The following is a 27,015-nucleotide window of genomic DNA, read 5'->3' as shown; positions in this document are numbered from 1 at the left end:
ACCACTTTCATGTGTTCCACGACAGGGTGGTCTTGAGACCTAGACAAGAGTTTCTGCCTAAACTGGTCTCGAATTTCCACATCCTCCAGGAAATTGTTATTCCTTTTATTCGTCTCCTTCTTCTCCAGTGGAAGTGAAACTTCATCAATTGGATGTCAGACAGTGCCTACTCAAGTACATCGAAGTATCTCAATAATTTCGGAAGTCTCAACATCTGTTTGTTCTTCCGATAGGTCCCAGAAGAGGGGAAGCAGCCTCTACTTCCACTTTGAGGCGTTGGATCTCCAATACTAAAATCAAGGCTTATCAGTTAAAAAAACTTTACTCCTCCTAGTAAGATCAAGTATCACTCTACAAGGTGTAATGGCACCCCCAGGCATAAAAGGGGTTAAAAGCCGTTTAGGAGATATTCCCCTTCCAGATACACAGGCAGCTACCAAAGACACCAATCCACCGAACAGGAAACCATATGAATGCCATAAACAGCCGAATAGGAAAACCCATACGAAAGGTTTACACTCCTAGCAGTCAAACTGGAACAGCATACAATAAATCCCCCCAAGAACGAGACAAAGCTCCGTGTTGAGGGTCAAGCAGTGAACAGACAGAGCTGTGGGTTTATTGTTCTTATAAACACATTCTTACACATTAGTACCACCCACAGGTTTTTGGAAAACAACCAATAAACACGTACAATACACTCAGACACTCCCACACAAAATCCTCCCCTCTGCCTGTGATACAATTACCTTACACAATGGGTAATGTAATTATCACAGGCAGAGAAATACAGTTTTTCCACATTATTCATAACTTTAAAAGTATGCATCACATTCACATAATCAGCATCAGCATGCTACAAATACAAACATACGTCAAAATCATACAAATTGGTCCAGTGGTTCAAAAGATAGATCGCAGTCCTTTGTGACCAAATTAAGCATGGCTTTTCTGCCCAAAACCAGTTCCACAGAGTCTTCTATCCTGGAGATAATTGGGAAGCAATTCAATTATCTCCAAGGACAGAGGCAAAACTCCATTGAACACATGGCAGCAAAAGACAATAAAATACATAAAAATATATAACTGTGCAGCCATTGCATAAAACAGGTACATTTAACATATCCCCAGATAGCTCAGATCTGAGCGCACATTATTACTGAATGGTGCTCAGATCACACACATACAGTTCAATTGCCATGGAGCCAAAGTCTTTCCCATAGTCTTTCATTATACGAATGGGCTCCATGGCATAGCTATCTGGGGTATCACCGCTCAAACAGGGCAAGCACCGAATGACCCGGCTTTCGTGTCTTTGCAGGGGAAAATCAAGCATTTCAACATGGGGCCATAGTCTAAAGGCAGCAGGCGGGCAACCAGGCTCCTCCAATGCACAGTGGCGAGATTGGTCTCGTCACACAAGGGCTTTAGCAACATCATGGGCAAATTGGGCAGAAGTTCCATCTGACGACATCTGTAAGGCAGCTACATGGTCTTCACCTCTTACTTTTATCAAGCATTACAAACTGGATTTGGCATCATCCTCTACAGCCTTTGGTAGAGGTGTTCTATCCTCTGTGGAGTCTAACTAAATTAAACTTAATTCAGCATCCTCTGATGTAGTGTTTGGTTATTTGGGTTCTTCCATCCCTATGGTGAAGCTTGGGTATTACATAGTTACATAGTTACATAGTTAGATAGCTGAAAAGAGACTTGCGTCCATCAAGTTCAGCCTTCCTCACACCTGTTTTTTGCTGTTGATCCAAAAGAGAAAAAAAAAAAACAAACAAACCCCAGTTTGAAGCACAATTTTGCAACAAGCTAGGACAAAAAATTCCTTATTGACCCCAGAATGGCAGTCAGATTTATCCTTGAATCAAGCAGTTATTACCCTACATTGAAAGATTATATCCTTGAATATTCTGTCTTTGCAAGTATGCATCTAGTAGCTGTTTGAACATCTGTATGGACTCTGATAAAACCACTTCTTCAGGCAGAGAATTCCACATCCTGATTGTTCTTACAGTAAAAAAACCTTTCCTTTGCCTTAGACGAAATCTTCTTTCTTCCAGTCTAAACGCATGGCCTCGTGTCCTATGTAAAGTCCGGTTTGTGAATAGATTTCCACACAATGGTTTGTATTGGCCCCGAATATATTTGTATAATGTTATCATATCCCCTCTCAGGCGACGTTTTTCTAAACTAAATAGGTTTAAATTTGTTAACCTTTCTTCATAGCTGATATGTTCCATTCCTTTTATTAATTTTGTAGCCCGCCTCTGCACTTTTTCTAGTGCCATGATATCCTTCTTTAGAACAGGTGCCCAAAATTGCACAGCATATTCAATATGTGGTCTTACCAGTGATTTATAGAGAGGCAAAATGATATTCTCGTCCCGAGAATGAATGCCCTTTTTCATGCATGACAATACCTTACTGGCCTTGGCCACTGCTGATTGACATTGCACATTGTTGCATAGTTTGTTGTCTATAACAATTCCCAAGTCCTTTTCGTGTGTTGTTATCCCTAATTCGCTTCCATTAAGGGTATACGTTGCTTGTGTATTCTTTACGCCGAAGTGCATAACTTTGCATTTTTCAACATTAAATTTCATCTGCCATTTGAGTGCCCAGTCCTCCAGTCTATCTAAATCCTTCTGCAGCAAAGTAATATCTTGCTCACATTGTATTATTTTACAAAGTTTTGTGTCATCTGCAAACACTGAAACATGACTTTCAATGCTGTCTTCAAGATCATTTATAAAAATGTTAAATAGAAGGGGTCCCAGAACAGACCCCTGAGGGACACCACTTGCCACCTCTGTCCAGCTTGAAAATTTACCATTAACGACAACTCTTTGTATTCTGTTTTTAAGCCAATGTTCTACCCAAGAACAAGCATTTTCATCGAGACCGATTTCCTTGAGTTTGAACACTAATCTTTTGTGTGGAACTGTATCAAATGCCTTGGCAAAATCCAAATAGATCACATCCACTGCAACACCCTGATCTATACTTCTACTTACTTCTTCGTAGAACGCAATCAAGTTAGTTTGACATGACCTGTGCTTCATAAAACCGTGCTGATTTTTGCTGATAACCATATTCTTCTCAAGGAATTCTTGAATATTATCCCTTAGTAACCTTTCAAATATTTTCCCAGCCACAGAAGTTAAGCTCACAGGTCTATAATTTCCAGGCAAGGATTTTGAACCCTTTTTGAATATAGGAACCACATCTGCCTTCCTCCAATCCTCCGGAACACTTCCTGAAAGAAAAGAATCTTGAAAGATTAAAAACAGAGGTTCACTTATTTCTACACTTAGTTCCTTAAGTACACGTGGATGGATACCGTCAGGCCCTGGAGCTTTGTTTATATTAACTTTCTTTAGTTGCTGCAGCACATTGTCTTGAGTTAACCAATTACAATTATTCTGCAAGTTTTTAGTAGCAATCATTTGCACATCTATTGCCATGGGTTCTACTTTAATATATACGGAGGAGAAATAGTTATTTAGAATTCCTGCCTTTTCTTGGTCTTCATTAACTAACACCCCCGCTTCAGTTTTAAGTGTACCTATACTTTCATTTTTGGGTTTTTTGGAATTTATGTACTTAAAAAATGCTTTGGGGTTGGTTTTGCTCTCTTTAGCTATCATTTTTTCATTTTGAAGTTTAGCAAGTTTAATTGCCTTTTTGCACGCATTATTTGCTTTCTTATATCTTTTATAAGATGCATCTGATTTGTCTGATTTAAATGCTTTAAATGCCCTTTTCTTATTTTTAATCTCTTGTTTTACTTCTCTACTAAGCCACATTGGTTTTAATTTGTTTCTTTTATACTTATTTCCCAATGGTACATACTGAGAAATGTACCTTTCTAATATTTGTTGGAAGATGATCCATTTATCCTCAGTGTTCTTTTCACTAAAGAGTTTATGCCAGTCAATATATTGTAAAGCTTCCCTTATCTTATTGAAATTGGCCTTTTTAAAATTATATGTTTTAGTATACCCCATGTGCTTTTGTTTTTTTGAGTTTATTTCAAAGGACACTATATTGTGATCACTATTTCCCAAGTGCTCACCTACTTGAATGTTGGTCAAAAGATCAACGTTGTTTGTTAAAACCAGGTCCAGACAAGCGTCCATTCTAGTTGGTGCTTGTACAAGTTGTGACATGAAGTTGTCATTTAACAAGTTTAAAAACCTAATTCCCTTTGCTGAGCTACTAGTCCCTATGTCCCAATTTATGTCTGGGTAATTAAAATCTCCAATAATTAAAGTGTTACCAAGATTTGCAGCTTTCTCAATTTGCTCAAACAGCTGTTGTTCCTCGTCAATATTAACATTAGGTGGTTTATAACATATCCCAACCAATAGTTGGTTTCCCTTCTTTTCCCCCAAGCAGATATTTACCCATAAAGCTTCCACATTTTCCTCATCGCATTCAATTTGCTTAAGATTTGGCTTTAAATCATGGTTGACATACAAACATACCCCACCACCCTTCTTGTTTTTCCTATCCTTCCTAAATAATGTGTACCCATTTAAGTTAACTGCCCAGTCATGTGTCTCATCCCACCATGTTTCAGTTATGCCTATTATATCATATTGTTTAGTGTATGCTAATGCCTCTAGTTCCCCCATTTTGTTATTTAGGCTCCTTGCATTAGTAAGCATACATTTAATATCATGCGTCTCTTGTTTATTTTGTGAATTACCAACATTACATAGCTTCTCTGTTCTGAGCTTGCCCCTCCCCCCGTCTCCACCCTCCTTATACTGTTCTAAAGCCCATCTCCTTTCTGTCCTATCTCCATTTTGTAGATTGCTATGACCCTCCCCCCCTACTACTAGTTTAAAATTTCCTCCAACCTTCTAGCCATCCTATCCCCCAGCACTGCAGACCCCCTTCCGTTTAGGTGCAATCCATCACTACTATATAGGTTGTACCCAATCGCAAAGTCGGCCCAGTGCTCTAAAAACCCAAAACCCTCCTTCCTGCACCAAGACTTCAGCCACGCATTAACCTCTCTAATCTCCCGCTGCCTTTCCACTGTAGCACGTGGCACAGGTAATATCTCAGAGAATACCACCTTGGAGGTCCTTTTCTTGAGTTTGCTACCTAATTCCCTGAAATCATTCTTTAGGACCTTCCATCTTCCTCTTACTTTGTCATTGGTACCAACATGGACCATGACCGCTGGGTCATCCCCAGCCCCTCCCAATAATCCATCCACTCTGTCAGCAACATGCCGGACCCGAGCACCCGGGAGACAGCAAACTGTCCGGTTGAGACGATCAGAGTGGCAGATTGCCCTATCTGCTCTCCTAATGATAGAGTCCCCTACCACCACAACCTGTCTTGCCTTCCTTACATTTTGATCCCCACCCGTACTAGAGGGGCTGTCACCTCGGCTGTTAGAAGTAACAGCTTCCTCTAATACAGCTACTCCTGAGCTGATGCTCCCAACATCTTCCCTCAAACGGGCAAATCTGCTAGGTTGCACCAAATCAGGACTAGCTAGCCCTTTCCTCTTCCCTCCCCCCCTGCTTCCTCGCCCCACTGTCACCCAGCTACATGCCTGTTCCCCATCTGTCATATCTCCTCCCTCTCCACTACCTGTCCCCACTAAACTCTGCTCAGTCAGCAGCAGACTCCTCTCAAGATTGTCGATCTCCCTCAAAGTTGCGATTTGCTTCTCAAGATCTCCAATCTGAGCTTCCAGAGAAGCCACTCGCACACAACCATCACAGAGGTATGGACCATGGACGGGTACATCCAGGCATCCATACATGCAACAAGATGTGCATTGAGTTAAACTAACAATCTTGCTAACACTCATTTCCCCAGATACAGATAAAAAAAAAAATAAGTAAAAAAAATAAATAAAAAAGAATCTATATATATATAAATAAAAAAAAATTTAAAAATTACCTTGATAGTTTAAACCCCTAGTTAGTTCCAACTCCTGGTTTTTTAACTCCTACTTGAAAGAGTCTACTTCCAAATAATGTGAGCAAGCTCAGTGAGTTAGGGGTGTGCCTTTATAGGGATACAAATCCCACACAGGTGCAATTAATAAACACTCCCCCCAATCAATCAAGCAGCAGCACAAAAGAGGGGGGAAAACCAGAACACCAGGAAAAAAACAAAAACAAAAAAAAACTTTTTTTTTTTTTCTTTTAAACTTTACAGACTGAACCAATTAAACAAAAATAAAATACAAACCACTCTCCACAGTATACAAACCACTCCAAGCAACTCCTGGTTTTTTAACTCCTACTTGAAAGACTCCTACTTGAAAGTATTACCCATAAGTGATGCTGCCATGATTAGCCAGGAATACAGAAAATGTTATCATACTTACCGTAATTTTCTTTTCCTGGCTATTATTCATAGCAGCATCAGCAACCCCCCCCCTCCCCCCCCCCCCCCCTCCCCCCCCCTCCCCCAAATTTATTTTAAGCTTTGGAACTCGACTGTGGGATAGAAGGAGGAGGAACCTTTTATACCCTAGTCTGGTCCAGATTAATTGAACCTTTTCCTGTCGTGTTCCTGATTGGGGCTGAGCTACCCATAAGTGATGCTGCCATGAATAATAGCCAGGAAAAGAAAATTACGGTACGTATGATAACATTTTCTGTATTTTGACTCACTATTATCCAATCCCCCTACATAGACATCACGCAATAAAGTCTGAAAGTTAGGGACATTGAAGAAACATATTTATCTGTATCTATATATATAAATCTTTATACCTGAGTAGTCAGAGGTATAGCCGACTAGGCTTTGGACTCTATATCTGACCACAACTATCATTTGGTTTGTAGCGTTCCAATTAAGTGCCAAAGTTGTCTTCTACAATAGGGGCTGCAAATCCATACTTCTAGATTCACAAGACCACACACTGATACACATACACAAACACGCAACGCCAGGACTTTAGTAATGAGCCTGACCGAACAACTAGCAATCCGAGACATAGAGAAGTATGTCTGGCACTCAGACATAGCTATCTATTCTCGGATTGTCCAAGACAAATTAGGATAGATGTTAGGACTGTTGTATTAATATTCATTTATACATTTTAACATTGTTTCAAGTTTTTACATAGTGTATGAGCACGTTGTAAAAACTTGAAATGAGCATGTGTGTTGCAGTACTTGATATTCTGATGTCGCGATTTAATATTGGTTTTGATATTATAATGCATTTGTTTATTTACAATACAAATTGTCTTACAAAATTAACCAAACATAATTGTTTGCTCCTTTTACATATTGAAGACTTGGAACCAGAACCAATTCTGCTAGCAGCAGTTTACGCCCCAGATAGAACCTCTAATAAAAGGCTGGTAACTTCTAAACTCATAAAAGAAAATGAGCTGCTGAGTCCTAGGATTATAAGAGAAAACAAGGTTGTTACGGTTACCCTTAGGCTTGCTGAGAGCTGGACCGCTTAGCCGTCTGGATTCCTAGTTGCTGAAGAGGAGAGAGAGAGGCTTTCCGTAATATTCCATAAGAGTCCTGTAAGTGTAGAACAATCCCACTAGCTATAGCATAGCTAGGATACCTTTCTACCCAACAAAACGAGTCGAGGCTGCGATTTGAGGGTCAAGTAAGAACTGAGGACTGGGCTGACCAGCCTGCTTTTTATTGTCGTTACATACAAAAGGGATACTCCCAGGGGGAGGCATAAAATCACCAATCACATTTTGGATACCTCCCACACATCTCCTCCCCTCAGATAAACAGTTAACATAATTATGCAGTCCATATTTTTAACCAAGTTCTGGATGTACCCCAAAACCAGGGGGTACCCCTTTAAATTCTACACCGCTGTACAGATCTTGTTCAGGGGAGCAACATATCCGAAAACCAACCAGTTCGGATGAATGGTTCGAGAGTTATGGGTTTTCAAAGTTTTGACCGACCGCTCAGACTTCCTGGCCGAAAATGGTTCCACACGTTTAGGCCTTGCGGTCGGTCTCCGTTCGTACGGTGAAACTCCACGAACCCATTGACATCCATAGGTATCCTGGGGGTCGCTGTACTCCCCCTGCGAAGGGTAATCGTCCTACCGAACGGTGAGCCGTTCGGTAGGTCCAGCACGAAGTTATACTATCCTGGAGGTCTCAGCGGTGTTCGCCTGGGTGTGTCTCCGTTTTTAGTTCCAGACGATTGCTGGCAAACACCGCTGGTCGTACGTAAGATGGCCGCGAACACGTGCAAAGTCCTGAAATGGCGGCCACCTATACGTTAACACAAAGGATTCGTGCTGAACCATACCAACGACTGCAAATAAGTCAGACAAGTGCAAATAACATTTAAAGGCACATAGTTCAATAAGGTTTTTGTAACAGTGCTCCCTTTTTGTGGAACACTCTGGCAGACACCGTCTGACCCCTTTTCGGGGCAGACTAAGGCTGTCCAGACCGCTGGTTATGCTGGGCTGAGGTCCGTTTGTCTGGACAACCCGTCCGCGTTGCCATTCTGTTTCCCGGGTCGGTAGGTAATGGTGAAATTGAAGGGTTGCAATGATAAACTCCAACGCAATAACCTGCCGTTATCTCCAGAGACCCGGTTTAGCCACACCAACGGGTTATGGTCGGTGACCAGAGTGAACTCTTGTCCATATAAATAGGGAGTCAATTTCTTTAATGCCCACACCAAGGCCAAACACTCCTTTTCGACCGCTGCATAGCTGACTTCGCGGGGTAGGAGCTTCCGGCTGATGTAGGCAACTGGATGCTCCCCTCCATCTTCACCTACTTGGCTGAGGACGGCTCCCAGCCCGAACATGGAAGCGTCTGTATGGACGATAAAACGTTTATTAAGAGCTGGAGCCGCCAAGACAGGAGCATTAACCAAAGCGTTTTTGAGAGCCTGGAAAGCCTTTTCACAGTGGGGAGACCACAGGACCTGTCGAGGTAAGTTTTTCTTGGTCAAGTCAGTCAGGGGTTTGGCAAGTGTGCTGTAGTCGGGTACAAATCGTCTGTAGTACCCTGCCGTGCCCAGAAAGGCCAGAACCTGGGTTTTAGTGATGGGGGTGGGCCAATTGGCAACAGCTTCTATCTTGGCTGGCTCTGGTCGCTGTTTTCCGCACCCCACCCGGTGACCCAGGTACTGTACCTCGGCCATCCCAAAGTGACATTTTTCTGGTTTCAGAGTCAGGCCAGCAGCCCGGATCTGATCCAGAACCATTCCTACATGAGCTAAGTGGTCCTCCCAGGACTCACTGTGAATCGCTATGTCGTCCAGGTATGCACAGGCAAAACTCTGGAAGCCATCCAGGAGCCTATCCACCAAGCGCTGGAATGTAGCTGGGGCATTCTTCATCCCAAACGGCATTACCTTAAACTGGTATAAGCCGAATGGGGTGACGAATGCCGACTTGGGGATAGCCTCCGGGGCCAGGGGAATCTGCCAGTAACCCTTGCAGAGGTCGATAGTGGTCAGGTAATTTCCCCTGGCTATACGATCGAGTAGCTCGTCTACCCTGGGCATCGGGTACGCGTCCGTCACTGTTTTTTCATTGAGCCTCCGGTAATCTACACAAAACCGGGTCGTCCCATCTTTCTTGGGTACCAGGACAACCGGGGAGGCCCAGGGACTATCGGAGGGCTCAATCACTCCGAGTTGGAGCATCTCATCTATCTCCTGCTTCATTCCTGTTCTAACTGCCTCGGGGATGCGATACGGGGGCTGGCGTAAGGGCGTTTGCCCGGGAGTGTCGACCTGGTGGGTAGTTAGGGTAGTGTACCCTGGCTTCTGGGAGAAGGTGAGGTGTTTGGCCCGGAGGAGTGTATTGAGCTGCTCCCTTTCAGTGGGGTTAAGTCGGTCTCCTATCTGAACTTGGGATACTATCCCTGTGGGGGGACTTTTTTCTAATAGGTCGGGGATGGGTAGACTGTCGGGGTCTTCCTGGGGAGGACAACATACGGCTGTCACGTTCTCGGGTCGTTCCAAGTATTCTTTGAGCATGTTTACATGGAACGTCCTCCTAAGGTTGTTGTCGTGGCAACTGGCTATGACATAAGTTGTGTCGCCCCGTTTCTCTACAATCTGGTAGGGGCCCTGCCATGATGCTTGCAATTTATCTGTCTTTACCGGCTTAAGTACCAACACCTTTTGTCCTATGGTAAAGATTCTCCTTCGGGCCCCCCGATCGTACCATACCTTCTGTCTTCTCTGGGCCGACTGGAGGTTAGCCTGCACGGATCTGGCTAGCTGCTCCATTCGGTCTCTGAGTTCCAGCACGTATGGCACAATGGGGACACCGTCAGTTTCTGTCTCTCCCTCCCAGTGCTCCCGGATCAGGTTTAGGGGGCCCCGTACCTTTCTTCCGTAGAGCAACTCAAAGGGAGAGAACCCTGTCGTTTCCTGGGGCACCTCCCGATAGGCAAACAGGAGGTGCGGCAGGAAGCGTTCCCAATCTCGGTATTCCTGAGTGAACGTTTTGAGCATTTGTTTGAGGGTTCTGTTGAACCTCTCACAAAGTCCGTTCGTCTGGGGATGGTAGGGGGAGCTCAGAAGGGATTTAATTTTGCAGACCTGCCAGAGTTGTTGGGTCAATTCGGCTGTGAATTGGGTGCCTCGGTCAGACAGGATTTCCTTTGGAAATCCTACCCGGGAGAACACTTGTACCAGTGCATTCGCTACCGTATCCGCTTGGATGTTGGACAGGGCGACAGCCTCGGGGTACCTGGTAGCGTAGTCCACTACGGTAAGGATGTAGCGTTTACCGGAGGGACTAGGGGTGGCCAGTGGTCCTACTAGGTCAATAGCAACCCTGCTAAAGGGTTCCTCTACGATGGGCATATTGACTAGATGGGCTTTAGGGTGATCGCCTCGCCTTCCTACCCGTTGACACACATCGCAAGTATTACAATAAGTCCTAACATCAGCGTGTACTCCTGGCCAAAAGAATGTGTGGGTAATGCGGTGTAACGTACGGGTCACAGCTAGATGACCTGCCAAGGGGATGTCATGTCCTATCTTGAGGATTTCTCGACGGTATTTGTGGGGCACTACCAGCTGTCGCCTACGTTGTCCCTTTTTCTCCGTCAGGCGGTATAGTTTGCCTTTTTCCCATAGAAAAGTTTCATTATCTGCCCCGCTCCCCCCGGTCTCTGCTCGTTCCCGGTATTTTTGTAAAGTCGGATCATTTCTAGACTCGGTCTCGAAAGTATCTGGGGTGTCCCAGGGTATGGGGCCTAACATGTCAGGGACGGTCGGGGTCGGTCTTACCTGGGTCTCCCGCACTGGTGAGGGTTCTCGGTCCATCCGGGCTTGTGCTCGGGTAGTCACTGGGTTCGCCTCGTTGTTGTACGCTGGAGCATAGGCAGAAGTCATGGGGCCCAAATCGTTGCCCAGTAGTACTTCCGCAGGTAAATTATCCATTATGCCCACGTTCACAGCCCCCTTTCCCGCTCCCCAATCAAGGTGTACTTTAGCGGTCGGAATTTTGTACACATCCCCTCCCGCCACTCTAACGGCCACGGTCTGTCCTGACCGCTTGTGTTCTGGCACCAAATGACTCTGCACCAGTGTGATGGTAGCCCCTGTGTCTCTCAACCCCTCGGTAGATCGCCCTTCGAGCCATACCTTCTGCCGATGGTGCTGGCGGTTATCTGAAGCAGCATATACAGGGTCTGCCTCGTGAAGCGGCCCCAAATATTCCTCCATCGAGGCCTCTTGGTTAACACAGAGGGCGCGGGCAGAACGGTATGGCCCCGAGGGGTAATTGTAATTCCTGGGTGTCTGGTGCGTGTTAAGAGGGCAGTTAGCCATGAAATGCCCTGGTTGCTTGCATCGGTGGCAAGTTGGTCTGGGACGATCAGAATTGTTATTGGGTGGCCCTGAGTGTCGGGTGGGCCCTGCGGGTACCGGGGCTCGGAACTCCGTACGAGGAGGTGCACGGTAAACCTCTCTGGGCTCAACCCGTGCTGGAGCCCGGTAGCTCGTTGGCTCGTGAAGCCGTGAGTCATAATGTTCATCCGCTAATTTGGCTGCTTCTTCGAGGGTGGAAGGTCGCCTGTCTCGCAGCCACTCCTTCCCCTGCTGTTCCATGCCATTATAAAAATGTTCTAAGAGAAACAATTGTAAAATTTCCTCACCAGTCACAGCTTTACTCCCGCTCATCCAGTGATTTGCCGCTCTCCGCATTCGGTGTGCCCATTCCATATGGGTATCGTTAGGCTTCTTTTTCGTGCCTCGAAACTGCCGGCGATACGTGTCTGGAGTTACAGCGTACCGTTTTAGCAGTGTCTCTTTAACTCGCTCATACTGTGTCACTTCCTCAGTACCCAAGGTACGAAAAGCTTCCAGGGCTCGCCCGGATAGTTTCCCAGACAGGATCGTGGGCCATTCTCTGATGGGAATCTGGTGCAGGGCGCATTGCCTTTCGAAGTCCGCCAAGTATTCATCAATTCCTGTCTCGCTCTCTAGAAAGGATCTAAATGCCGCAAAGGGTATCTTGGGCTTCCCAGCGTTTTCGACAGGAACGATTACCTGCGGGGCTTCAGCATTGCGTTGTGCGTTTACTAGGTCAAGTGCGTGGGCTCGGGCCTTTCGTATATCCTCGTCTGCCTCCGCCATCAACTGCTGTACTAGTTCCATAGGTGGGTTTGGCCCGTATAGGGAGAGCCTCTCCCGAACAATCCTTGCCTTTTCATCACCATTCGTGGTTGGTGCTTCCGCCATTGTGAATCTTTGATCCAGTTCGGTCAGTTCTGCGATCAGTTCTTTCCTTGGCCGGTTGCTGGCGTACCCTCCTCTGCTTTCCAGTAAATCTTTTAGGGTGGTACGCTTCAATTTTGTGTAGGTGCTCTCCATCCGTTCCGTACCTCTCCTAGGAAATCCAGGATGATCCCGCCGCTGCCACCAAATGTTACGGTTACCCTTAGGCTTGCTGAGAGCTGGACCGCTTAGCCGTCTGGATTCCTAGTTGCTGAAGAGGAGAGAGAGAGGCTTTCCGTAATATTCCATAAGAGTCCTGTAAGTGTAGAACAATCCCACTAGCTATAGCATAGCTAGGATACCTTTCTACCCAACAAAACGAGTCGAGGCTGCGATTTGAGGGTCAAGTAAGAACTGAGGACTGGGCTGACCAGCCTGCTTTTATTGTCGTTACATACAAAAGGGATACTCCCAGGGGGAGGCATAAAATCACCAATCACATTTTGGATACCTCCCACACATCTCCTCCCCTCAGATAAACAGTTAACATAATTATGCAGTCCATATTTTTAACCAAGTTCTGGATGTACCCCAAAACCAGGGGGTACCCCTTTAAATTCTACACCGCTGTACAGATCTTGTTCAGGGGAGCAACATATCCGAAAACCAACCAGTTCGGATGAATGGTTCGAGAGTTATGGGTTTTCAAAGTTTTGACCGACCGCTCAGACTTCCTGGCCGAAAATGGTTCCACACGTTTAGGCCTTGCGGTCGGTCTCCGTTCGTACGGTGAAACTCCACGAACCCATTGACATCCATAGGTATCCTGGGGGTCGCTGTACTCCCCCTGCGAAGGGTAATCGTCCTACCGAACGGTGAGCCGTTCGGTAGGTCCAGCACGAAGTTATACTATCCTGGAGGTCTCAGCGGTGTTCGCCTGGGTGTGTCTCCGTTTTTAGTTCCAGACGATTGCTGGCAAACACCGCTGGTCGTACGTAAGATGGCCGCGAACACGTGCAAAGTCCTGAAATGGCGGCCACCTATACGTTAACACAAAGGATTCGTGCTGAACCATACCAACGACTGCAAATAAGTCAGACAAGTGCAAATAACATTTAAAGGCACATAGTTCAATAAGGTTTTTGTAACAAAGGTAAAGATGGAACTTCTTTTCATATGAATAACAGAGTCCTATAAAAGTAAAACTTGTAAAATGGTAAAAATTACCAGGGATACTCCGCAGCAGGGCCGGCGCGTCCATAAGGAGGCACAGGCAGCCACCTTAGGACACCAGAGTAGATGGGATGCATAAATCCGAATTCCCTGCCTCTGGCTGGGGACTCTGATTTTTCAAATTACCTCTCTCTCCCTGCAGCCTGTAGTCCTGGAAGTCGGACTGGCTCTCCTGATGATGACAGGAAAGGGGGCGTGACTTCCACTGCTCTTCTCACAGTACCACTGGGGAGTCTGGGAGAAGAGCAGAGGAAGTGACATCATCATGAGAGGCCAACATGCTTCACTGACTGCAGACTCCCAGACTCCAGATCCTGTCCAAACCCTCCCTGGACCAAGGTTAGCCTCAGAGAGAAGGGGAATACACTTTAGGTGTTTTTTTTGGGGTTTTTTTTTATCCCCCTACTCGGTGCCTGCCCCCCTTCCTCTACCCCTGCCCCCTTCCTCAGCCTCTGTCCCCCTTCCTCAGCCCCTGTCCCCCTTCCTTAGCCCCAATCCTCCTTCGTCAGCCCCTACCCCTCTTCCCGAGCCCCTGTCCCATTCCTCAGCCCCTATCCCCCTTCTTCAGCCCCTGTCCTATTCCTCAGCCCATGTCCCCCTTCCTCAGCCCCTGTCCTCACTCCTCAGCCCCCGACCCCTTCCTCAACCCCTGTCCCCTTCCTCAGCCCCTTTCCCATTCCTCAGCCCCTGTCCCCTTCCTAACCCCGTGTCCCCTTTTTTCTACCCCTGTCACTTTCCTCAGCCCCTGAGGAGGGATTTTATAATAGACACACAAGAGGGAGTAAGACATAGTAAAGGAGCGATAAAATACACTAGCCAGGTTAAGAAAATCAAAAGGGCGATTTTTACCATCTGATTTTTACAACATCACTTGTGACTTAAAATGTAAACAAAAATAGACTCACATTAGATGGTTGGTTACGTATTTAGACAAACTGAGTCACTAAGTAGAACCATATGTATCTGCTAATACAGCTTTGAATATGTTTCTCTTTGATTTGCATGACAGGTGTATAGTCGCCATTTGGGCAGTCGGAATCCAGGACAAACCACCCCCATAACCTAACCCAATAACACACGGACACTAAGTATTATGGGGAAATTTGTCCACAGCTTTATTAACCAATAATTATAATAATAATAATAATAATAATAATAATAACAATAACAATAATAAATTAACATATTTTAACATGGGTCATTGCCCCCCATACTCCGCCCCCTCGCATCCTGTTCCTTCGGCTACCATACAAAAGGCAATGACCCCCATATAATAACACCTATACATATTTATAACATATTTATAACATACACCAACATTCCAAAGTGCCAACCAACCATTAACCACGGCAGGGGTATACCCGGATACCCCTGCCCCACCAGGTTCTGAGTCACCTCCAGGACTCGAAACCTCTCAACCACCGATGACCACAATCTGTTTATTCCACCTCACGTTCATCCAGGGGAGCCTATTTCCTCTCCTTCGGCTCCCCGTCCCGCCGCTGTGAAAGAAACGGGTTAAATAAACACATAACAAACAAAGGGAGGGTGGGTGGGACAAACTCAACCAGGTAGAAAGTTAGAATGACTCACCTAAAATGGCTGCTCATTTAAATAGCCAATCCTACTTACCCATAATCCAACCCTTGCTTACTTCCTCCTAAGCCCGCCTCCTAACCCCTGTCAAGGCCTTTTTCCGCTTAGCTGCGCTCTAGCTACATGGGGCTACATGACAGGTGTATAGTCACCATTTGGGCAGTCGGAATCCAGGACAAACCACCCCCATAACCTAACCCAATAACACACGGACACTAAGTATTATGGGGAAATTTGTCCACAGCTTTATTAACCAATAATTATAATAATAATAATAATAATAATAATAATAATAACAATAACAATAATAAATTAACATATTTTAACATGGGTCATTGCCCCCCATACTCCGCCCCCTCGCATCCTGTTCCTTCGGCTACCATACAAAAGGCAATGACCCCCATATAATAACACCTATACATATTTATAACATATTTATAACATACACCAACATTCCAAAGTGCCAACCAACCATTAACCACGGCAGGGGTATACCCGGATACCCCTGCCCCACCAGGTTCTGAGTCACCTCCAGGACTCGAAACCTCTCAACCACCGATGACCACAATCTGTTTATTCCACCTCACGTTCATCCAGGGGAGCCTATTTCCTCTCCTTCGGCTCCCCGTCCCGCCACAAGCTCAGACCTTGACCCCTTAAGCTATCTGAGCTCCGCCACCCCGAAGAAACAGAGCCATCCGTATACCATCCTGCCAACCCAAGTTGAGCAGGTCCAAACCCACCTCCGAGAGGTGAACACCATCCGAGCGGTAGTATCCTGGCAACCCTTCCTCCAGCTCAAGGTGCCTTACTACCACACCCCCTACCTTCCGCACAAAGCTTGCCATCAAGCTATTCACCTTCTTCCTGCACCTGTCCATAGCTAACGGATCCCGAGCGTGCCGCCACCGGCGCCTCGGGACAATCTCCGACCACACCAACATGACCCCCGGAAGCAGGCCCCTCAACTTATTGATGTCCTGCTTCATCCACTTCACCAGCCGTCATTGCGGCGTAAGGCCCAGGTCATTACCCCCAATATGCAGAACCAGTAAGTCAGGCGTGTATCCCGCCGCCAGCATCCCAAACAGTTTACCACAAATATCCCCCCAACAGAAACCCCGATACCCAAACCAGCGAACTGCCAACTGGCCCCTCGGAAAACCCAGCTGCTGGCCTTGCGCTCGAGCTGCGGCCCTCCTCTCGGCCCAGAAGACAAACGAATGGCCCACGATCCATGCCTCACGCCCTGGGGGGAAAAACAAATGATGAGGGAAGTCCGACAGAGACCCCCACCCCAGCCCAAATAACACAGTGAACCGTTACAGCACCGCCAGTTACGAGTCTCTCATCCCCAACATATATACATTTTTTTTTTTTTTTTGCATAAAAACGGTCCCCAAACACATTATTCCAACAGACCCAATCGGACATAGGAACGGAATCTTACCGATTCCCACCTCCCGATCCGCTTCACCACCTCGTCCCCCAATCCCAACCGAGCCGCCTCCGTGGCAGCCCCAATACGGAACGAGTGCGTTCCAAATCGTTCAGCATGAAGTCCTAACTTGCCCAAGCCCAACCGAAAAACTTTCGTGAACTGAAACCGAGAGAGGGAGGATCCGTCGGCATGCACCAACAAGGAACCCCCCATCACTGGCCTCCGCGCCAGGTACCCTGCCGTAGCAGCCAACGGGCACAAAGCCGAGCCCGGCAAGGCCCCCAGTGCCACGTCCCGGCCCACGCCGCGGACGTCCGTTTTGGATCTGCCAAGGTGCACCACCACCTTTCCATCCAAGACGCGAACCCCCGAAAACTGCAGGCCCCCCTGCACCCTCTTACTAGCGCTCACCAGTTCCCCAATTCGGAATGCCCCAAAAAACGCCAAAATAAACGCCACCTTGAACAGTGAAGCCTCGAACCCGTCGAAACAGATTTCGGGCAACAAACCCACCAAATCCCCCAGTAGTCGAACCGACACCGGGCGCCTGGTATCCGGCGACCTGCGTCCCTTGCGATAGCCCTTCAGGGCCTGCCTGATAATGAAGGTCTTAGTAAAGTCCTCCTTCCCATGCCATCTGAACCAAAACGCCATCGCCGCCATGGACCTGTCCACCATGGCAGGCGACGCCCTTTTTGCCAGCAACTGACAAGTGTACCACAGGAAAGCATCCCGCAGGGCCTCCCCGCTGTCCATGGCCAAGCCGTCCAGCGACCGCTCCCACAGACCCCAAACCTTACTGTATGAGGCCCAAGTGGCCGGTGCCAGGGAAGCCTTCACAAGTCCTCCAAACAGGATGTTCCCAGCTGCCAAATCTCGTCCGGGCAAGCCTGCCCGTCCTTCGAAGCCCCCGGCGCCACCAGCCAGAATCGGGACCACTGAAAACGAGACAGAGCATCAGCCACCTCATTCAAATAACCGGGAACATGCCGCGCGCGAAAAACAACATTCCGAGACATACACAGCAATACCAGTCGCCTAAGCAGCCTAACCACCGGCCTTGAGGCCGCAGACTGACGATTCACCGCGTGCACCACCGCCATGTTATCCGAGAAAAAGACCACTTTCCGATCACGCAGCCTGTCGCCCCATAGTGCCATCGCAACCACTAACGGGAATAACTCAAGGAAAGCCAAGTTGCGCATAAGAGGGCTCGAACCCCAAGAGTCCGGCCACCTCTCCGCACACCAGCAGCCACCAAAGTATGCCCCAAAACCCACGCTGCCCGAAGCATCCGTGAAAAGCTCAAGCTCGGCCGATGACTGGCCCTCCTGCCTGAACAACACTGTCCCATTAAAATCCCGCAAGAAGGCATCCCAAATGCCCAAATCCTCCTTCATAGCCGCCGACACCCGAATGAAATGGTGCGGAGACCGAACCCCCGCAGTAGCAGCCGACAGGCTGCGACTGAAGACCCTTCCCATCGGGATTACCCGACACGCAAAATTGAGCAGCCCAATCAAAGACTGGAGCTGCCGCAGAGTAATCTTGCGCGCCCCCGCCACAGCAGCCACCGCCCCTTGAAGCCTGTCCAGCTTGTCCCGAGGCAGCCGGCATTCACCCAACCCGGAGTCAATCTCCAGACCCAGGAAACTCAGACACGTGGTCGGGCCTTCAGTTTTATCCGCCGCCAGCGGAACCCCGAAGTGGCCCGCCACCCACTCGACCGTCCGCAGCAGGCGCAGGCAGTCCAGGGAATCAGCCGGCCCCACGCACAGAAAATCATCTAAATAATGTACAATAAAACGATTCCCTGCTTCCACCCGTACCACCCATTCGAGAAAAGTGCTAAATTTCTCAAAATAGGAGCACGAAATGGAACAACCCATGGGCAGGCACAAGTCCACGAAGTAGTCCCCTTCGAAGAAACACCCCAGCAGGTGATGACAGTCCCGGTGGACCGGCAGCAGCCGAAACGCGGCCTCAATATCCATCTTCGCCATCAGAGCCCCACGCCCGGCCCGCCGGACCAAATCGACCGCCCGGTCGAAAGACGCATAAGACACCGAGCACAAGTCCTTATGAATACCGTCATTCACCGACTCTCCTTTCGGGTACGAGAGATGGTGAATGAGCCTAAATTTACCCGGCTCCTTCTTGGGAACCACCCCGAGTGGGGAAATCCGCAGGCCTTCCAGCGGAGGCACTGCGAACGGGCCCGCCATGCGGCCTAGCCCGACTTCCTTGCCCAGCTTCTCCCTAACCACGTCCGGGAAGTCAGCCACAGACTTCAGGTTGCGCAGCCTTCCCGATCCCCCCTCCCGCTCCTGAAACGGAATGAAAAACCCCTTTTCAAAACCCGCCCGGAGCACAGCGGCATCCGCCCTGTTATCGTAGCGGCTTAGCCATGGCTCCATCGCGCTTAGCCTCACTGGGGTTAAGCCCAGGGGAAGCGGATGCTCCCCCTCCCCCGGCCGCGGCCGCAGCACCGGCGCCACCGGACTTCCCTTTCTTGAAGCAGCGGTTGAGCCCATGAGCGCCTCCGCAGCCGGAGCACTCGTGCTTGAAGCGACAGGTGGTCCCCCATTTGCATTGGCCCTCATTATAGAGCCAACATAAGCCCTTTGGTAAGGCGGCCGACGAGGCGGACTGCCCCCTAGCGCCGGCCGAGTTCTGAAAGGGCTGCGCCTTTTGCGCCATCATTAACTTCATCCAGAGCGGCAGGTCCATTTGGTCCCACCGCATACCCGGGTTAGCCGCCAGCCGCTGCCTAAACTGCTCATCATACCGCCACCACGCCAACCCTCCGTAAGTCCGGTACGCTTCCCAAATGCCATCCAAATAACAAAACAGCGAGGAGCATAACCCCGGCGATTTCTCGCCGAGCACGCTAGCCAGCACGCAAAAGGCCCTCAGCCAATTCCCAAAGGATTTCGGAATCTTGCGATACCGCTTCCTCTTCTCCTCCTCCTCCTTCTTCTCGTCCCTCTTATCCTCCTCCTTGAGGTCTATAAAGTCCTCCAAGGGTAGGAGGGAGAAGATCTCACAAAACTCCCCCTTCCATATCTTATCCTTCACTTCCTGCTTCAAATGGACCCCCAACGGGCCCGCAAACGACACATACGCGTGCTGTCTAGCCGCGTCGGGAATGCCCCCTGTCAACTCAGCCCTCTCGCTCCCAATCTCCCCTACGTCCTGCGGCAACACCATGTCCCCGCCCGAACTAGGCCCTGTGGAGTTCCCAACCCGAGAGCCTGTAGCCACAACTCCCGGAGCCCACACCTGACCAATGCCGCTAGTGTCACCCCCGCCCCCAATGAGTGGAGTAGTGCCTGAAGTGTGGTAATTAAAGCGTTAGAGTGTAGTGACCCACTGGACTCACCGGCCAAGCCCCCCGAAACCGGGACGGTGGGGGCTGCAGTGCAGATCGCCCGACATCCAGGAAGAGGAACTTCCGCTGCTGTCTCGCCGACCGGGGAGCCCACCCGGTGACCAGCCTGCGAGGAGGCGGAACGGCTCCGAGACCTAGGACAAGGAGAAGAAGTCCTGGGTAGGGTGTAACGGACATCAATACCCCTCCCGTCATGACCCCGGGAGCGCCTGCTCTGTACCGAAGCCTCCCGCTGACCTCTACCACCACGTGGCACCCTGGAACCCCTGGGGCTACGACTCCTCCCGTCTCTACTAGTAGGCCGCCCCTGCCGACCATACCTAGGGGCTGCCGCACATTCCCCTGCCGAGCTGTCCGAGGGGGAGCAGTGCCGACCCGACCTCCCCCGCGCCTCCCGGGACCCCTGCGATCTAACGGATGATGGACTGTCGCTACCACTCCCAGAATCTGGGCCCCCCCGCCGCCCGACCACTACCGAGGATCCCGATACCCGACCTCCTGCATTCTTCCGACTGACCGCCTCCAGAACCCCTTTTCCTGCGCCTAACCCCACCGCCCCCTTACCCTTACCCCCCTTCTGACTAGACCCCGACAGCCCGGACCTACCCACCCCCCCTACGGGGGACCCGCTTTCTGACCTGGCCACCTCTCGAGACCCCCCCGCCCCTGGAACTCACACCTTTCGATCTACGTTTACGCTTAGGGGCCCCAGGACCCTCCCCCCTTAGGACTATGGCCTGGGCACCCCCCGCTGGCCTACTCCCGCCTCTCTCCGTGGCAGAGCTCCCCCTAACAACCTTCCCGCCAAGAGGGCCCCGGCCGGAGCCCCCTGCACTTGCCTGCTGCCTCCCAGGCCGGCCATGCGGTCTCCCGGATCCGGCCTCGTCATCCTCGGTACTCTCCGATGGGGGGGAAGCCCGCCCAGACCTCCCCTCCGTGGATCTTGCAACGCCAGGGGGCCGCCCGGCCACTTCCGACCCGACAGCAGCAGCGCCCCCGTCCACGACATCCTTCTGCCTCCGAGTGCTCGTCCGAGGCTCCGTCCGCACGCGGGGAGGCAAGGCCTCGACCACGCGGCTCCCGGGCCTGTTGCCGGTCGCAACCGGAACCCCACCGCTTCCGGGGACAACTTCACCGGGCCCCGTGCCCGGGCTTAGCCTCCTCGGGGGCCTCCGGGCCCTGACCGGTCTCCCGCCATCGCCATCCCGATCCGCCGCCTCCGCCAGGGCAGGGCCGAGCTGTGCCCGTAGCCAGTCCACACCCTGATGCCGTGCTGCCGACCTGATCCCCTCCAGCAATCGCTCCACGTCGTCCATTGGTCCTGCAGAGGAGACAAAGAAAATCCAACCAAGCAAAGTCCGCGCACACCGAGGTGAACACAAACTCAACCAGGTAGAAAGTTAGAATGACTCACCTAAAATGGCTGCTCATTTAAATAGCCAATCCTACTTACCCATAATCCAACCCTTGCTTACTTCCTCCTAAGCCCGCCTCCTAACCCCTGTCAAGGCCTTTTTCCGCTTAGCTGCGCTCTAGCTACATGGGGCTACATAACTGATTTTGCAATTATTGTCCATTTTTCTTCATTAACTTGCTCACGTGCTGTGGGTATTATTGGTAAACAATAGTTTTCAATTCTTTATATAAATCCTTAACAAGTTTATGTCTGGGGTGCAGGAAGATAAACCTTCACCCCAATGTCAGGGGTCTTGTACACTGAAACAGTTATACTTTTAGAAGTGTCCATATACCTGGCCAAATTTTCCAATCCCATCAATGAAAAGCATTCCAACAACATTACACTGCTACTATCCTGTGTTCTCAGGATGATGAACAGTGCTTGGTCTTGTCAAATAAAGGAATATTTATTTTGAGATGATTATGCACTTTACTTGCACATAGACAGACTCCACTCAACTAATTATGTGGCCTCTGAAGGCACCATAATTTATTTAATGGTTTAATGACAATTGTAGATTATGCTAATGAGGTGTACCTATAATCTTAATTTTAATAATGACAGGAGGCAAGTATTTTGCATAACATTCTATACTAATGCCTCCAACAGCACAAGTCAATCATAAAACATTAACCAATAAAAAACAAGTAACATATTCCACATAAAGCCGTGACAGGCATAGCTCTTCCTCTTTCTTTGATGTGAATTAACAGTCTAACATAACATCAGGAACCATAACGAAGACATCTTGAAGAACTTTGGTAGTCGCAGATAGAGTTGAAGAGTGAAGTAAAACAACTTGTCCACTCCTGAGACAGTAGATGAAGGTCACACTGAAAAGAACAAAAACAAGTGAAAGGTGGTGGCAATAAACTGTTGTCCACATACCATAATTAAGTTATATTAATTCTATATAGGAATATTTATAATTAAACATACTAATATAGAAGTTATACCAATACAGTACATATAATAGATATGAAGTGTACACTAATTTTGAATAACAACCCAAAACCATTCATGTATCTAGACTAAGACTAAACAAAAATAATGCATTCCATTTCTAGTACAATAGTTACAAAAGGGTGGGAAACCCAGGGAGGAAAAATACTCGCCTCCTGTCATTATTAAAATTAAGATTACAGGTACACTACGTTAGCATAATCTATAATTCCTGGCTAATCATGGCAGCAGCACTTATGGGTAGCTCCTCCCTTAGCAGTCACAGGACAGGAATTAATGAGATTAATTAGACTGATAGATATAAAGAGTCACTCCTCCCCTTACACCAAGGTCTTTTTTCCTGTCCTTAGCTGATTCTACAGGACTTAAAACACTTTCTTTTTTTGGGGCACCTTCCTGCGTTTGTCATGGGTTCATCTCAAATGAAGTTCAGACTCTCTTCATTTGAAGGTCCCAGTAAACAGCCTGCATGAGCAGGACTAACTGGGTCAGGTTCAGTGTCAGTACTGAAGTGCTGCGTGGGATTTATATTTCGTGTTCTGAGGGAGACACAGCTACAAGGTATTTCATGGGGTTGGACCTAATTAAAAATCCCCCTTTCTTTGGCATTGCCCCTATAAATTGGAGCCTAAACCCCCCCTCCCCCTTTTTGGCAGTTTATTGGGACCCATACTAGTGTGGGGTCCTCCTGCTGGAGGTACCCATTGCATGGACGCTCTTCTTTGCCTCCTTGTTTTACCTTGTTTTGGCTCTCTGTCTGGATTACTGGGGCTCTCTGCAGCTGTTCGTTCCATTTTTGATCGCTGGAACGCGGTAGTGCATTCCAGCGTGCGGAAGTGACATCTCTGCCATACTCTGCAAGACCGGAAGTGACTTGGGGTCCGCGCGGATAGCATGCGTTCCAGCGTTCTGCGCATGCGTGGAACTGCTGTTTTCTCCCGGCACTATTTAAATCTGAGTGATCTGAGTCTCTGTGTGCATGCTGCATCGGCTGATAGTGATCCTGAGCACACTGCTTCATGTCCTTTGGTTCTGTACATTGAAGTTGAAGATTTTCTCCTTTCTTTGGCTGCTTGAATTGTGTCTCGTTATCAGAAGGTAGGCTTCTTATTCTCCTTTTCTTGACATTCAGTTTTGCATCTGAGTTTTGCTGGAATGTGGTTTTGGGTCGTTGGACATTTCTTTGATTTCCCTTTTTAGTATAGATTCCCCCTCTTCAAGATCCCTCTCTAGAAAACATAGGTGAGCCAATAATTTGCCAAAGTGCCAAATTGAGCCTGTAATATATGTTTATATATGGCTTTGTTTCAGCCACAGCAAGCAATTGGATTCACCCGCAAGAAAATCAAGAGATAAAACCAATAAATGTGTTAACTGTTCATCCTCTGCACCTCAGGGAAGGAATCTCAGTCTTTATGCTCTGAAGAAGACCCTGATATGTGGGAGGTCTCAGATGATGGTAAGGAGGAAGTTGAATATACCTCCAGGTCTCTTGGCTCTAAGTCTATTGATAGGCTGATTACCCTTATCAGGAACACTCATAGTCTTACGGAAGAGAAGTCGGAGTTGAGAGAGGCTGACAGGTTCTTTGAGGACCTAAAGTCCAATAGGCCAACTTTCCCAGTGCATTCTTCAATCAGGGACACGATCCTTCAAGAATGGAACAAGCTGGAAAGAAAATCCACCTTGAAAAATAAGTTCACAAGGATATATCCTTACTCTGCCATTGACAGCAAACTAGGGAACTCAGTTCCAAAAATAGATGCTGCCATGATTCATATGGCTAAGAAAACTATGCTTCCCATTGACTCCATGGCCTACCTTAGAGAACCTATGGAAAAACGTATGGATGACGATCTTATGAAATTTTATTTGGCCCTAGACTCTGCCCTCTCTCAAGGGCCTTAAGAGTATAGCTCGCAAATCTGGAGGAGGACATTGACCATGGAGTCCGCAGGGAACATCTCTTGGAAAGTCTCATGGACTTCAGCCTTGCTACAGAATTCTGCTCAGAAGCCTCTCTAGACATCATTCGTGTGATTGCTAAAAGTATGACCCTGTCTGTGGCCTCTAGAAGGCTTCATTCATGGGGAGCGGACTTTGCCTCCAAGGCATCTTTGTGTGGTCTTACGTTCCAGGGGGATTTATTATTTGGTAAGATTCTGGAGGATGCCATAAAAAAAGCTGCAGATGCCAAAAAACGTTTTTTGCCGCAAGAAAGAAGAAAGACTTTGCTCTTCCTGGAAGACTAAATGCTTCAAGGATCGATCCTTTCAGGACAGCAGAAGCTATAAACCAGGAAGGGAGTATTCTAGAAATTCCTCTTGGAAAAGCTTCTCCCATTCATCAACCAAGAGGGAGAGGATCTAGAACCTCCGAGAAGAACTTCTGAAGGTCTTCAGGCCCATTCGGGAGTTGTGGAAGGAATACTAAGGTTCTTCTACCCAGTGTGGGCCGCAAATAACACAGACATCTCGGTCAATTCCATCATAAAAGAAGGTTACAGGATAGAGTTTTCCTCTTCCCCAAAATCCGCTCTCTTCAGGAAGGCAAAGGTGTTGACAGGCATCAAACGAAGAGCCATGAGGAAATGCATCTCTACTCTTCAGGAACACAGGGTTATAGAAGAAGTTCCGAAAGAGGAAAGGTTCAAAGGAGTTTACTCCACGGTGTTCTTGGCTCCAAAACCGCGTTTGGCCTCAGCTTGGCACCAGGAACATTCTCAAAAGTTCTAGTCACTTTAATAGCCTTCATAAGATTAAGAGGTATCGAAATCTTCCATTACTTGGATGATATCCTTATCATAGGTCCATCCCAAAGGACAGTGACTCATCATACTTGAGTGAAGATGAACATTCTTTGAGATCATGGTTGGCTTCTGAACTTAGAGAAGAGCTCCCTAATTCCTTCTTAAAAGATTGTATTCCTTGGAGCAGTGATAGACACGATCTCAGCCCATGTGTTCCTCTCTCCAGAAAGAGCCATAAAGATCCAAGACAAAATCAAAAACTGCAAAATCTCAAAACAGCTTCAGCGAGAGAAGTCATGAGTCTCCTTGGTTCTTTGACATCAACAATTAGGCTGGTGAAATGGGCCCGATGGAAGTTTTGTTCTATTCAGAATTGCTTCCTTCTTCAATTCAAAATGTTGGGTTTCACTAATAATTAGGAAAGTGTATGTCTCTAAAGGTCAGTCTCCTCCAATAAAGATAAGAACACATTCTACCAGAGCATTGTCAACTTCATGGGCTAATTGGGCAGAGGTTCCATATGATGATATTTGCAGGGCAGCCACCTGGTCTTCCCCGATGACGTTCATAAAACACTACAAACTGGACGTGGCCTCTCCCTCCACCTCCTTTGGGAAGAGTGTTCTGTCTATGGTTTCTTTATCCCACTGATATTAAATTTCTTTGCAGCATGAGAGTAGGTATAGTGTATTTTTATCGGTTTCTTTATTCCCACCCTATATTTCTGTGAGCTTGGGTATTACCCATAAGTGATGCCTCCCTGATTAGCCAGGAATAGAGATAATTTATGACAAACTTACTGTAATTTTCTTTTCCTGGCTATTTCTCATGGCAGCATCAGGGTTCCCACCCATTCTTTTATTTTTTCAGCTTTGTAATTGGACTGTGGTGTTAGGGGAGGAGGGACTCTTTATACCTAAATCGAATTAATTACTGCCCTGTGACTGCTAAGGGAGGAGCTACCCATAAGTGATGCTGTCATGAGAAATAGCTAGGAAAAGAAAATTACGGTAAGTTTGTCATAAGTTTTATCTATTTTTCTACAGCCAGAAGGACAGCTACAGGAGACACCATTTCTTTGGATTTTACAATTTGAGGGCAACGCATGTCTTAGTACAGCGACCCTGACAGCACCAGGATGGAACCAGCAGTGGAGTACAGATACTCTGTAGAGGAATTTGACCGTATGATGTGGTTGCGGCTGAACTTCTACGGACCTAATCCAGCTAAGAAATCCGTGAAGTTCGTGAGGGGTCTAGTGTTCAAAACTCTGCTATACCGGGCAGAGGGTGACGGTCAGCTGCCACGTTGGGTGGACCTCCCCCGGAAGTTACAGTTGCGGGACAGAGAAAGCTCTGTCTCCTCTCCCCAGCGGCAGGTACTGCAGGGAATTGGGAGCCCAGTCTCCATTCCCCAGCGGCAGTGTGATTTATTGGGAATTGGGAGCCCAGTCTCCATTCCCCAGCGGCAGTGTGATTTATTGGGAATTGGGAGCCC

This window comes from Pelobates fuscus, chromosome 3, assembly GCF_036172605.1.
Source record: "Pelobates fuscus isolate aPelFus1 chromosome 3, aPelFus1.pri, whole genome shotgun sequence".
Lineage (NCBI taxonomy): Eukaryota > Metazoa > Chordata > Amphibia > Anura > Pelobatidae > Pelobates > Pelobates fuscus.
This window is presented reverse-complemented; position numbering follows the sequence as displayed.